We start from the raw sequence: 15,253 nt of genomic DNA on the forward strand, positions 1-15,253 counted from the left end.
ACTAATGCTGAAAAACATATCTGCTGAAACATTTACATTTCCTTCCTAATGGTTATGTGCCAAAGTACCTTAGTGGATGGTTACTTTAGTTTTAATTTTCAATTTTCAGAATTTAAATGAGACTTCTTATAGAAGGACTGGCTTTTTATGGCAACATTTACTTCTTTATGTGCGTATTCAGTGACTTGGGATCTCTCAGTTGAGGTGGGGATGTTGGCCTGCTTTCAATTAGAAGTTCATTTGGCACATGCTGATACATGTAGTCTCTTGGGGTATTAAAGAAAGAATGCATGCTAAAACATGAAATGTATCAGTCTGAAGCTAGTTTAATGTAATTAACTGTCAAGTGTTTCTTTTTTTTCAGGCCAGGCTTCACTAGGAGGAATATAAGCAACTGCTAGGTAAGTGAAATGAGTTTTCTCTGAATGCATGATGCTTAGAAGTCAGTGCATGATGTAGTCTGGAAAAGCTCTCTTGTTTAGCTAGAGGAATACAAGAGCAGGCATTTCTTGATCTTCAGTTATGATTAAAACTTTAACAGTAACTTTCAGGTAAATTAATGTTATGTTTTTGAAAATGATGCAGGTCTAAAAATATCACTAAAGTATTTGCTTTAATTCCTAATGATAGTGAGTTTGATGAGTTATCTGATGTTCTTTTTGCCAGTGGTGTCGAATGCCTAATTTGAGTGTTAAAGGAGATGGGGAGCAGACATTAGTCTTAAGAATTCTGATCCCTTTAGCAGCTATCTATCCTAGTTTTATGGTATTACTGCGTCTTTTGTTCAAGTTGTTATTCTGATTTACTCAATAAAATGCCTCAGGTTTTTTTGTTTCATGGTGATTTTCTTTTTTTTAAACTGATATTTTAAATCAAAATTTATGTCTGCATGTCTAGATGAGAAAATAGGGTTATTTTTCTTTCTACACTGTACTGGTCATAGAAGAACTGTGCTGTGACGTAGCTGTATTTTGTCAGTCAAGGAATATCTACCACTGTTTTGGTTTACTCCCCTGCTCATGGCTATGGGCTTGTGTTGGGTCGAGAGGAGTAAGTGAGGGCCCTGAACAAGTGGCCAGAAACAACCAGGAAAAGCTGCTATAGCTTGAATATGCAACTTCCCTAAATGCTAGTGCTTTTGATTGACATGGAGAGTGTAATGACTTGTGACCCTAATGACTTTACATGACTTACAAGTCACTTAAAATCAACTTTATGCTTCACTTTGTGATAGGCATTTGTCATTTGCTTACGTGAAGATCAGACTGAAGTGTAAGTGAGCAGGGCTGTCTATGCACACAGTGAGTGATGTTGCCTTTTCTCGCCAGTTTGAACTATAAGCTGTGAGAACAGAATGTAGTTCATTCTAATCTAAGGTTGTCTACAGTAGTCATACAGTTAAATGGGCCTCTGGCTTAGTGATTATGTTGTTGTTTTGTCTATTTCTGTATTCTACTGTGTTTGTTTTGAATCAGCTTTAAAAAGTCATTGCCAACAACTATAAATAATTGTGAAACCTTTCGTTTTGCTGGAATTACCGCATCAAATCTGTACTTGGTAAAGATAGTATCAAAGCTTTACGCACTATGCTCAGTCTTTTCTTTGCATCCCTCTTTTTGTTCTAAGTGTGTGATTGTGACTTTGTGGAATGATGTAACCTGATTTTATTGTGGAAGTTTGGGACAGCATACTTTGTGTCAGTTGTCTTTCATGACATGAATTCTAAGCAATTTCTTTAAACCTTCATTATAATCTCTCAAAAATCTTTCACACTCATCAGTAGTTGTATCTTAATATCATAGTAGCCTCCATGCCTACGTCTTGTTTGGAGGTCTTGGTTTTATGGTCTTCATAAAATAAAATCCATCATATTTTTCCTGTTTCACTATTTCTGCTTTAGTAAAGGGGATAGGAAGGAGAAATCTACACCACTGGCTGTTAAATTAGGCCTATTTAAAATAAAGGAGCCCAGTAGAATTCTGAAAAAAATTTAGTATTATAATGAAAAAGAAATCAGAGGAGCTGGACAGTTCAATTTTTCACATGTATCAGAAAATAGATACTAGGTTGTGAAGTTAGTATTTGGTATGAATATTTGAATTAATTTGTGGGTTATGGTGCATACATAAAATTACTTTGTAATTTAAATTTAGAAAGCCAATTGGAAAGAATGCCATCAGATATCATTTTATAGAATATATAATATGTTTAATTAAGCACTAAAGCCATATAAACCATCTGCTTCTGTTTAAATAGTCAAGATGTTGCAGAGCCATTTCTTGTAATTTGAAACATCTATGCATTTTTGATTGCTTTAAAATTAGCATTCAGCTTTCCTAAGGACTTACTTTTTTTTTTTTTTTTTCCTGCAGTGAGATAGGCAATCATTATTAATGATGAGGATTTTGAGCAGAAATTCTGTTCATTTTAGCACATTTTGAACTTACTGATTTTTGTCATTTAAGTTTTGTGTTCTTACTAGCAGTTTAAGGAAGATCAAAAGCTAATGTAGGCTGCAGCAGTTCAAAGGTTTCTCTATGATGCATGGTGGTTAATTTAGGAGGAACTGGGCTTTATTTTTTTTTTCCATTTATCAGCTATGCCTTTTCCTGCAAATTGTTTCATTGATGTTTAGTAGCTGAAAGGATACAGCTCTTTCAGGCCGTGCTATCTTCAAGCTAATTCCTACTGCGGGCTGCTAAACAATCAAACATGTTACGTGGAGCTGTCAGAAGGGCTGTGAGCCGGAAGGGTATGGCTGTTTAGTCATTCCCAGTGGCAGAATTTCTGGGGACCCCTTGCACATTGAAAGCCACCTGCCAAATCCAAACTGAACTCTAAACATTCAAAGGAGCCAACCAGAAATTCCATAGCCTTGTTAGCAAACTTACAAAATCTTCTGTAACTGGAGTGTGGCCTTATAAGCAGGCAGAGCTTTATATGACTGTAACCTCTCAGTGTGTTTGGAGATTCTCTGATGCAATTGAAAAGCTGTTTGCAAGGTGCTCATCAGAAGAGCAGTTGCTGACAGTTTAGAAAAGATGAGGAGATAAAATGAGGTATGACTGGGGGCAGAAGCTTCCTGTAACGTATATTTCACAGTTTAAGGGTTTCTTCACAGATCTTGAATACAGAAATGTACTTTCTATCTGACTTGGTCTGCCAGTGACTTATCTTTTGAATTACTGATTATGATGTTACAAAGTGCTTTTCCCTTGGAAATCCCTTTGGAATGTTTATCTGATTCCAGGGATTTACACCTCATTGTGTTTCCTAAAGGTATCCCAGAAATCTTTACACCTGTTGTAATGCAGAGTTTAGTATATATCATTATAAGAACAAAAAGTGTTAACATTGTTGTTTTTGTAAGTCTAAATAGGGTAAATTGCTTTGTAGAAATAAGCTTCGAGCTGCAATATTTTATAGGATTTTCAGAGATCTTAACTGATGTTCGGAGATGGTTTCACTATAGTGCACCTAAAGGTTAAAATTTTTGACAGATCTGGTTCCAAAACTTCTGTCTTCCCCTTCTCTGTGATAGCATAAAATTTTTTTCTAATTCAGGAATAATTTGAGGACAAGGGTGAATAATTTGTAACCAGTGCATCCCTAATTCGACTGGTCCTTAAATTGCTCCTCATCTCCTGAAGTGAGAGATGCATGCGAACCACCACAGTGTAGCAGATGCTGAAGGTGTCTGAGTACTTCACCATTTGATGTTTTAAGTGTTGATGATTCAGTTCTTAGTATCCTGGAAGGAGTTTTTATAAAAAGAGAGCAGAAGAATAATAAGCTTTTCAAAAAGTCTAAAACCAAAGCAGAAACTTTCAAAAATGATGATGGATGTGTCACTTTGTAGGGAGTAGCAGGGGCAGTCATCTGTCAATGTACAGGAAAAATACAAAGATAGAGCAGACAAATGGAAGCTGTTCTTCATACTCACAGTGTTTAATCAATGGGCAAAATGGGCTTGCTTCTCATTTATCATTTAAGCATCTCTTTGGGGGTTTCAGATTTTTAGTATTGTACTGTATTTCTGCTGACCTACTGCTGCTGTGCATACTGCATTGACCCCTTTTCAGCAACTCTGAGCTGACTAGCACTGTTTGGAAACAAAACAAAGAATTCTTACTGCAATACTAGGATTTCCCATTTTCACAAACCACTTCCTATGGCTATGGCCCATGAACAGCAAGTTAAATTGTTTGACTTTAAGCTAATGATATGAATTAGGATGAAATGAGACAAGTCTATATTTGTCCTATTTCCTCTCTTTACTGCATAGCTTTTTGTTCCTCAGTGTTAAATCTGTTAGTGTGTGTTTATGTACCTATGTGTGTATGGGCTGCTAAATGATTTGCTCCAGGCTGAAGCCCAGGTTTTCTGCTCTCCATTCATTGGTTTGTGCTTGGGTGTTGTACTCTAAAGAGGGTGCAGTTATTCTGTTTAGACCCTTTAGTCCAGATTTAGCTACTTGGTCTAGGAAAAGCTCAACTCGCAGGAAGCAGAGGCGAAAGTTAAAAAGGAGAAAGAAGAGTCAGTGATTAGGCAGATAGGGTTGGAGGCGGCAGAGTTGAACATTTTTAGGCTAGAGATCATCAAATCATGCTTGTAAAAGGCAGTGAAAGGGACTGCTGGGGTTATTTGAAGATTAGTATTTTTCATATTAATGGCTTAGGTTGCAGTCTTTTACTCCTACGGATGAACATTCATTCACAGAAATAGTTAATTTGACATAATGAACATTATTCTTCTAAATGCTCTTCAGAGCACGGGGTTTGTGATGGGGCTGTATGGTGTTACTTATGTAGGGCACCTCCCCTTGTCAGCATGCAAGTCTGTCAGAACTGCATTCTAGTTGCCTTTGTGCCTCAGTATTTCCTCATGGCTCTCACATTTCTTCTAGCCTGAACCATAACATGCATTGTGTAGTAGAAGTTGTATGTCTGGAACAAATCTGCATATTCTCGTATACAGTAGGAGCAAACTGTGTGGCAGCTTGTTTGCAGACTAGAAACACAGCTGTTGTAGCTGAGATTTGAAATCATCCTGCCTTTGGGAACATTGGCCATTCCTCTGGTTTTATTTAGTATTTTACTACTGAAGGATGGAAGAGGGGTTTGACTGCTGTTGTCATCAGTAATGATGCTGCCCCTTCCACTTTGCAAGTGGGTAAAGGTTTATTCATTATGGACATGCTCTAGAATAACTGGAACATCAAATTGCATACAAGTATGTGCTGTATTTTCTTGAAAGAATACTGTTGAACAGATTAGTACCCACTATTGCAGAAGAACTTCTACCTGAAAGTCAGTGTGGTTTCAGAGCTAATAGAAGTACCACAGACATGGTATTTGTTCTCAGACAACTGCAAGAAAAGTGTAGACAACAGAATAAGGGGCTCTATGTAACTTTCGTTGACCTCACCAAAGCTTTTGACACTGTGAGCAAAAAAGGCCTGTGGCTGATCTTGGAACGATTAGGTTGTCCCCCCAAGTTCCTCAGAATGATTATTCTGTTACATGAGGATCAGCGCGGCCAAGTCAAATATGGTGATGCCCTCTCTGAGCCCTTCCCAGTAACCAGTGGTGTGAAACAAGGTTGCATTCTCACACCAACTTTACTCACAATATTCTTCAGCTTGATGCTCCAAAGGGCTACGGTAGACTCGATGAACAAAATGGCATTTATATTAGATATCGTACTGATGGGAGCCTATTCAATCGAAGGCGACTGAAGGCCCACACTAAGACCCTAAATCATCTTGTCTGTGAGCTGCTTTTTGCTGATGATGCCACCGTTGTTGCCCACACAGAAGCAGCTCTGCAGCGTTTAACGTCTTGCTTTGCAGAGGTGGCTGAGCTTTTTGGGCTGGAAGTCAGCTTGAAGAAGACAGTAGTTCTCTACCAATCTGCACCACAGGAAGATTATAATCATCCCCACATTACCATTGGCAAGCCAGAGCTTAAGTCAGTTCAGCAGTTCAGCTATCTGGGAAGCATTATTTCCTCGGATGCCACAATCGACAAAGAGATAGACAACAGAATAGCAAAGGCATATAGAGCCTTTGGAAAACTCCATAAAAGGGTCTGGTGCAATAAATACCTGAAGAAAAGTACAAAGATAAGTGTCTATAGAGCCATTGTACTGTCTACTCTTTTATATGGGTCTGAATCATGGGTTATCTACTGCCATCACCTGTGACTCCTCAAATGCTTTCATCAGTGCTGCCTCCGTAGAATTCTAAACATCCATTGGACTGACTGTGTCAAATCTTACTGTCCTTTAACAGGCAGGGGTCACCGGTATCAAGGCCTTATTGCTGAAATTGCAGCTGCGCTGGGCAGGATACGTCTCTAGGATGAAGGGTCACCGCCTCTCTAAGATCGTGTTTTATGGTGAACTCGCCACTGGTTGCCACAAGAGAAGTGCCCCACAGAAGAGATATGAGGACTCCCTGAAACAATACTTCAGCCTTGGCCATATTGACTACCATCAATGGTCCACCTTGGCCTCCAGTCGGGTGACTTGGAGACACACCATGCATAACGCCTTTGTCTCCTTTGAGAACATGCACAGAAGTAGTCTCGAGGAGAAAAGACAACGTAGAAAGAATTGTGCCCCACCTGTACCACCCAAGGAGACCTTTTGCTGTGCTTTTTGCAACTGGATTTGCCTATCCCACATTGGCCTTTTCAGTCATCAGCGTGCTTGTAGTAAGCATGGGTAAAGCCCTTCCCAAATTTTTGTTTGCGAAGTCAAGCCATGATGATGTGCTGTATTAACGTGTCCTTTTCCACCTCTATTGTAGCTGTCTTAACATACAATGCAGTTTCCATATAAGATACCATGCTTAGTTTGATTTCTGAAGGCAGCATTGTAAGAAAAAGGATTCTCTGCTGGTATGACATACACCATTTTTTATGCCTCTAGCTGTACAGAGTGCTGCAGTTTAAGCCTTTTCAATACTCCAGAGAATTTAAAACTGACTTATTTGCATTATTGATCTATTTAGTTTGTATTTATGATTTCTGATGAAAAGAAAATGTTTAAAAAGCCTGATGGATAAACACAATATATTATTTTAAATTTCTTGTGATTCACATTGAGATATCCATTATGAGCCTAAAGAATGATAGCCATCCAAACTTTGCTTATTAATGTAAAACTGATGTTAATGGCATTATTTTTATTTATAGTCCTTTAAAATTTTTCCCTGTGCTGCTGTTAAAATTAATGACCCATAAACAGATTCCTAATTTGTGCTCTGAATCATGGTGTAGTTTTAACTTCTATGCTGAAATTGTAATAAGGCAAAGATTTCTAATAAACACTAGCTTTTTATAGTATCTATCAATTCAGTCAGTTTGCTCTTGAGACTCTTGCAATAACTGTATCTGCTAAAGTCAAAATACAGAGTGTTGTAAATGCCCAGTGTGGTTGCTGGGCCGGATCCTACTAGAGGACTGCTTTCCTTGTGGTGTGGACTAGTGTAGTTTTATTGAACTCACTTGGAATTGTCACAGCATCCTTTTCACAACTCTGGAAATCTCAGCTTATTTCAACTTCTTTACAAAGTGGTATTTGAATTAAGAAGAAAAAAAAAAGAATGCTTATGTTTGATTTTAACTCTGGCCTTGATTTATGTTTAACATGAAAGGTTGTAATAATATGTGATTTCTTATCAGCAAATTATAAGGGTATTAGTAGGGTTATTTTGAAAGAAATATTTTTCAAAGTAAGAGGAAGCTGTTTAGCACATACGGTCTCAGTTCTGTAGGTACTTTGCATTCGTGTATGTTTGTTTAAAAAAAGACCATGACTTCACTGATGTGCTTTATAAAAAAAAAAAAAAGAAAAAAGAGGATGTTTTGTGTGTGAATGGTGCAGAACTCAAGTCTGTACAATCAAGGTAACAGATTTAACAGCTGTAGAAATGCCATAATGTATTAACATAATTCAAGGCTAGGTTGAATGGGGCCTTGAGCAACCTGGTCTAGTGGAAGGTGTCTCTGCCCGTGGCAGGGGTTTTGGAACTAGGTGATCTTTAAAGTCCCTTCCAACCCAAGCCATTCTATGGTATATGATTCAAGAATTTATCAGACTGTGTCAGAAGCCAAAGTTACTGTGATTCATTTTTGTTATGTAAACTAACATTCATACGTGGATTGCAAATCAATCTGCTTCTCCCCTGACTTTGATATTTATTGTAAACATGTAAGCAATTTTTATCTGCTTGGCATCCATTCAAACCTGTGATATTTACAAAGAGCTTTGTACTTGCTTTTAAAGTAAACTTTACCATCAATATTCAGCCACTGCTGTAGCTGAAGCTGAGCCAAGTGCCTGTGCTGGGGAATGGCAGGAGTGGGCAGCCACGGACCTGCACTCCAGCACTCAGTCCTGCCCTGGAACTATGTCAGAGCTGAGATGTGGGCAGATCCCAGTTTTGTTTGAGAAGGGTATTGCCAGGGTGCCTGGCCTTGTAGTGGGACCTGGACCTGCAGGTGGGAGATCTGGGTCCTACATAGGTCCACGTGGGACCTGTACCTGCTCCTCTACTACAGTCTGGGCTGCCATTGTTGAAGTCAAGGATGCTTGGCTGCAGGCACTTGTCTGAAATGGGCTGCAGCACAGAGTAGCTGTGCTCATGTAATTGTGCTGAACTCAGCAGCAGGACGGATTAGCAGTAGTAGTGTTATGAAGACCTCTGGAACAGAAATTACCAGGTTCAACCAAAAGGGATGTTTTAGCTGTTGCCTCCTAGGAAGGGATTAAAAATGTGGTGCTCAGTCTCAGCTACAATGCAGAAATTTGATGCTCGGATCCCTCTGCTTTGGTTGCATCCTGTCTACCTTACAAATCAGAGCTCAGAACTGTGCTGTCTTGGTTTTGGGTTAGGAATGTTAAAAGTCTAGCCTCAGTTTAGCCCCAGACTAAACAGTCTGCTGGACTAGCTGCAATAAGCTTGGAGCTCAAAGTTACACTGCTGGAGGCAGGGTAGTTGGTTGGCTGCTGTCCCTGCTGATTCCCTAACTGAATCAGTAGACAAGTGGTTTAGAGTAACTACTGAATTCATTCTTTTTTGAACATATTTTTTGAGGATGTTGTAATAAAATTATTTTAATCACAGACTAAGTGTTACTGTGCTTTCTGATGCTGTGTTGTGGTATGCAGTATATTCAGGTTTGGGGATAAACATTGACTGAAACCCTTTTAAATAAAATATGGAGCAACCAAAAGGGGTTCTCCATGAACAAACTTACATCAATAGTGATGCATTCCTTTGATTATGCTTCAAAACCTTATATTGCAAGCATACTACTCCCCACCTCCCCAGCATCTTTTACCCAGCTTGAGGGGAGCTGTAGGACCTATGAAAGACGAAGCTAATATGAATTCAGTGCAGGGTGAGCTTTGTAGAGGGTCCTGAATTAATTTTATGTTTGAAAACTTATCTGATGTTGCGTGGAATATTTGTCAATCCTGTCCAACCCATAGTAACAGATCCTAGGTTGTTAGTATGTAAAACTAGAAGGAAATCTTAACTGCATTAGTAACAAAAATTTGTGTGATATAAGTACGATGTGTAATTTTGCAGCGAAGCAGAAAGTAAAGGAAATGTGATGTAATGCGTGTATTTCTGTTTGGGTGCTTACTCAGTAGTAGGAGGTGACTTACAAAAATGATGCTTTTCTAGAATATTGTTGCTCTCTAACCCTGTAGTCCAATCAGCTGACTGAACTCTGGCATATAGGTATCAAAAGCCTAGGGGACTGCATGATGACATGCAACATGCTCTTCTTTTAAGCAGTGCTGTTTTTCAAGAGATTGTAGAGACAGTTCTGTGCTTAGACTAATATTTTAGGAAGGCTGAAATATTTAAAGCATCAGACTCTTTTACTTATACCTTTTCTTTGCTAGGCTCTGCAAAGGATGACTATATCAGCCCTAGAAGTGCACCCAGTACATTGCAAAGGGAAAACCATAGAATAATTGAAGAGACTTTCAAAGCTCATCTAGTCCACCCCCCCTGCAATGAGCAGGGACATCCTCAACTAGATCAGGTTGCTCAGAACCACATCCAGCCTGGCCTGGAATGTCTCCAGGGATGGGGCATCCACCACCTCTCTGGGCAACCCGTGCCAGGGTTTTACCATCCTCATTGTAAAAAATTTCTCTTTGCTGGTGACAAGGACAATGGGTTTGAGTGCACCCTCAGCAAGTTTGCTAAGGACACCAAGCTATGGTGTGGTTGACGCTTTGGAGGGAAGGGATACCATCCAGACGGACATTGGGAGACTTGGAGGTGTACAAATACATAAACGTATTTAGCTGGGAATGTAAAGGTTTTTTTCTTCACTATTTGTATCTTGGAACTTTTTTTGGAAGAGAACTAAGTAGGGTCTTGGCACACATAAATGACCCATGCAATCTTTTATAATTCAAAGTTTGTATCAAAGAGAAGACTCTAGAGGGAGCCCATCTCACAGTTTTCTGCACTGAGAGAAATGGCTTTGCAAAGAAAATAAAACTATTTCTATAACTGGGTAATTTAAAATAAAATCTCATCTGGCTCTAAGATGAAAAGAAAATATCACAGTATTGTAGGACACTTATTTGCAAACAGTTTTAGAAATTTCTCAATTCATGAAGTCAGTTCTACCGTACCGGTATCTGTGTGTTTTGAATACTATGGAAGGTGTACAATAGAGGAATTTTCAATCTTGTGCTTATGTAATAGAAGGCGATTTAGGATCTTTCTCTTTCAAAGGACTCTTGGGACCCTGTGAGTGCAGTAACACAGGGGAGATGTTTGAGCTCATGCTTTTTTAGGCATTCTACTTGTGCGGACAGTGTGGAAACACAAATTTTTTGAAGGTCAGAATACAGGATTTTACAGCTGCTTATGAAAGCATGTATATTGCATATAACTTCCTGCCACATGTCAGTGGGCACATCAAATATGGGTCATGCAGTAATAACTTTTTTAGCCATTATTTGTAACTAACTAGCTGTGTTTCAGTTGGCACTGGACTGCAGGCTTTACAGCAGTTTATTGTTCATGGCTATAGTGATTATTTAATTTTAATCCTTAACCTGTTGATTCCTCACTAAGTAAAGGTGCTTTAGAATTTATCAAGGTTTTTGTCCAAGACAGATTGTTTAAGGCTCCACCTGTACTACCTGATGTTTCCATCCTGCGTGACTGGGTTTCCTGCCCGTGATACTTCCAGGTGACAATGCCCACCCAGCCTCCTCTAGTTGTTACGTAGAAGATGCGTGCTCAAATCCACAAGATAGGAAGTATTCCCAGTTTCAGTCTGGATGCAGCTGGACACACCGACAGTGAGAGCGAAAGCCTGGATCAGAGTTAAAAGCATACTTCTGTTTCAGTTGCTCAGCCTCATATTCACTGTGCTGGATATGTTCATTTCAAGGAACTGGAAGATGGAATGTTTCCAAAGTTTGTATTAATAGAGGATAGTGGGGCAAAACCTATTCCTTTTATAAAATACTGAAATGCAGTATTTATTAATTCTGAGTGACAGCTTCCATATTTTGTTAGCAATTCACAATGGATTTGGTATTGAAGACATTCAATATCCTAATTGCACTTTACATTTATTCTCTTGGTTTTTAAATGGCAGAGCTAAACCCATCAAAATCTGTTTCCAAAGACAGTATTCAGTATTAACTGCCTTTTACTTGCATTCAAATTACTCTGTCATGCTTCTAGCTAACAGCAAGCATTTTTTTGAACACATTAGCAGAAGGTTATGTGTGTACTGCGACTTATTCACAGGATAACTTGTATTAATATGGTATTTACAATTCAAATAGGAACAGAAATGTATGCAATTTACTGGGACACACTCTCTCCATCCATCTGTTACACTGTGCTCTTAGAATGCTCTGTCAACTTAGAATATTCAGAAAATACTATCCCAAACGTCTTTCCTCAGTGTGTATATCATTTGTCACCATGCACTATACTTGTGGTTTATTCTGGATAGTTTTGTCCAGACTAGTGTGGTTTAGTTCAATATACCTTCTACTCGTGAAGAACTTGGCTGAAGTAGCTTTGCTAAGATTAATAGGGATTTATTCTTTATTGTAAGAAATCACAGGCGCTTGTGCATTTTTTTAAAAATTAGCAGCAGTTATGGCTGTTTATGTGCTTTAATATATCAAAATATGTTAATTAAAAGGCTGCATGCATTTAGAATCATAGAATAGTTAGGGCTGGAAAGGACCTCAAGATCATCTAGTTCCAACCCCCCTGCCATGGGCAGGGACACCTCACACTAAACCATCCCACACAAGGCTACATCCAGCCTGGCCTTGAACACCGCCAGGGATGGAGCACTCACAACCTCCCTGGGCAACCGATTCCAGTGTCTCACCACCCTAACAGGAAAGAATTTCCTCCTTATATCCAATCTAAACTTCCCCTGTTTAAGTTTGAACCCGTTACCCCTTGTCCTGTCACTACAGTCCCTGATGAAGAGTCCCTCCCCAGCATCCCTATAGGACCACCTCAGATACTGGAAGGCTGCTATTAGGTCCCCACACAGCCTTCTCTTCTCCAGGCTGAACAGCCCCAACTTTCTCAGCCTGTCTTCATACAGGAGGTGCTCCAGTCCCCTGATCATCCTCGTGACCCTCCTCTGGACTTGTTCCAGCAGTTCCATGTCCTTTTTATGTTGAGGACACCAGAACTGCACACAATACTCCAGGTGAGGTCTCACAAGAGCAGAGTAGAGGGGCAGGATCACCTCCTTCGACCTGCTGGTCACGCTCCTTTTGATGCAGCCCAGGATACGGTTGTCTTTCTGGGCTGCGAGCACACACTGAAGCTGGCTCATGTTCATTTTCTCATCAACCAACACCCCCAAGTCCTTCTCTGCAGGGCTGCTCTGAATCTCTTCTTTGCCCAATCTGTAGCTGTGCCTGGGGTTGCTCTAACCCAGGTGTAGGACCTTGCACTTGTCGTGGTTGAACTTCATAAGGTTGGCATCAGCCCACCTCACAAGCGTGTCAAGGTCCCTCTGCATGGCATTCCTTCCCTCCAGCGTATCAACCGGACCACACAGCTTGGTGTCATCGGCAAACTTGCTGAGGGCACACTCAATCCCACTGTCCATGTCAGCGATGAAGATGTTGAACAAGACCGGTCCCAACACCGATCCCTGAGGGACACCACTCGTTACCGGTCTCCAGCCGGACATCGAGCCATTGAGCACAACTCTTTGTGTGCGGCCATCCAGCCAGTTCTTTATCCATCGAGTGGTCCCCCTATCAAACTGATGTCTCTCCAATCTGGAGACAAGGATGTTGTTTGGGACAGTGTCGAACACTTTGCACAAGTCCAGGTGGATGACATCAACTGCTTTACCCTTATCCATCAATTCTGTAGCCCCGTCATAGAAAGCCACCAAATGAGTCAGGCAGGATTTCCCCTTAGTGAAGCCATGCTGGCTGTCACCAAGCACCTTGTTGTTTTTCATGTGCCTTAGCATGCCATCCAGGAGAATATGCTCCAAGATTTTTCCAGGCACAGAGGTGAGACTGACTGGTCTGTAATTACCTGGGTCTTCCATTTTCCCCTTCTTGAAAATGGGGGTTATATTTCCCTTTTTCCAGTCATCAGGAACTTCACCTGACTGCCATGATTTTTCAAATATGATGGCCAGTGGCTTAGCAACTTCATTTGCCAGCTCCTTCAGGACCCGCGGATGGATTCCATCAGGTCCCATGGACTTGTGCGCATTCAGATTTTTAAGATGGTCTCGAACCAGATCCTCTCCTACAGTGGGCCCAAGGTCTTCATTCTCACAGTCCCTGCGTCTACCTTCTAAGAACTGGGTGGTGCAGTCAGAGCCTTTGCCAGTGAAGACCGAGGCGAAGAAGTCATTCAGAACCTCAGCCTTCTCCAAGTCCTGTGTAGCCAGTTCTCCCGAAAGCTTCCTCAGGGGGCCTATTTTTTCCCTAGTCTGTTTTTTGTTTGCTACGTACCTGTAGAATCCCTTCCTATTATCCTTAACATCCCTGGCTAGGTTTAGTGCAAAGCTATTTTTTTTAATGGTTTGAAGAGTAGCCAGTGCTATGTCCATAGGAGAATGAACACAGAATTGTTAATTTTGCGGCCTTTGTGGTGCTTAGCATGGATGTACAAAAGGTTTGTAAATATTAACTAGCTGATTTTCACAACATTGCTCTGGAGCAAAAGAATATTTCTGTTCCCATTTTAAAACTGGCAGTATGCTATTCAGATTAATACTGGAGTAACACGTAATTTTATGTGCATCTTTAAGGAAAAGAGAAAGCAAAAACTACATAGCTTTCTGAAAACTGGTATCGTCTAGTTCCACCTAGAGGATTGGACAGAAGTTACCAGCACTCCTGTTTTCCTGAAGATCAATGACATACGCAATTTCTTACTCATTAGAGTAAGAATAAACTGGGTTAGTTTAAACAGCAGGAATATAGTTTTTCTGACACAACTTTTATTTCTTGCTAAGACAGGCCGGGATGTCATACAAGCAAATAGGCAGCAGATTTGGAAGGTGTGACACCCTATTTCAAGGACAACAATAAGCAGCTAAAGACAGACTGAGTTATTAAACTCTTCAGCTGACATAGTGACACTAAGAAAAGAATATAGTCCCAAATGAGCATTACTAGCAGGCTAAAAAACTCCACTGTAGGAAATCTTTTATAGCTATTACTACTGACTAGCCTTTTCCATTTTCAAAATAGTGTGTTTGCCTCACAAAGGCATGTGAACCCCAGTTTGTATTTTGCGGTTTCTTGCCCAGCCTTTTTAGTTTTTGCTTACTGGTTGTGTTGGGGCATTTGGCTCTAACAGGCACCTGATAGAACTGTTCAAGTAGCTCTTTCTGTTAGATGTGGAGTATGAGCTCAAATGGGAGAAAGTCTTTCTCTGAAAGACTGGCTGTGAAGGCTGGTTCCTGTGTTACGTGGAGAAAGGAGCTTTCTGAATTACAGCCAGCAGGCTGCAGTCTTCTAAGTGTTCTTCAGATGACCTTGCTGGAATTGGTGCACTAAATGGTATTCAGGTGTTGGTGAAAGGTTGTACTTGACAGATTTCAGTGTCCAAAGTTCAAGTTCAGAGAGTCTGGAGAAGTAGGCATATTTGTGGACCTCAGAACTTTTCCATAGCTGGAGGTAAAGATTTCTGGACATGGGTGAGAGAAAGAACCTTTAACAGAAGTAACGACTCCCAAGT

At 40.3% G+C, this 15,253-nt stretch overlaps 1 protein-coding gene across 4 annotated transcripts in view; it reads left to right on the plus strand.

Moving 5' to 3' along the window:
- PDE1A (phosphodiesterase 1A) overlaps positions 1–15,253 on the plus strand; it is a 228,392-nt gene that overhangs the window by 1,790 nt on the left and 211,349 nt on the right. For all 4 annotated transcript variants that reach the window (XM_065670188.1, XM_065670183.1, XM_065670185.1 and 1 more), the window contains exon 2: positions 365–401. The gene's annotated coding sequence lies outside the window, so the exon portion shown is untranslated. The remainder of the gene's footprint in view (positions 1–364; positions 402–15,253) is intronic.

Source organism: Lathamus discolor, chromosome 3 (assembly GCF_037157495.1).
Source record: "Lathamus discolor isolate bLatDis1 chromosome 3, bLatDis1.hap1, whole genome shotgun sequence".
NCBI classification, from domain to species: Eukaryota; Metazoa; Chordata; class Aves; order Psittaciformes; family Psittacidae; genus Lathamus; species Lathamus discolor.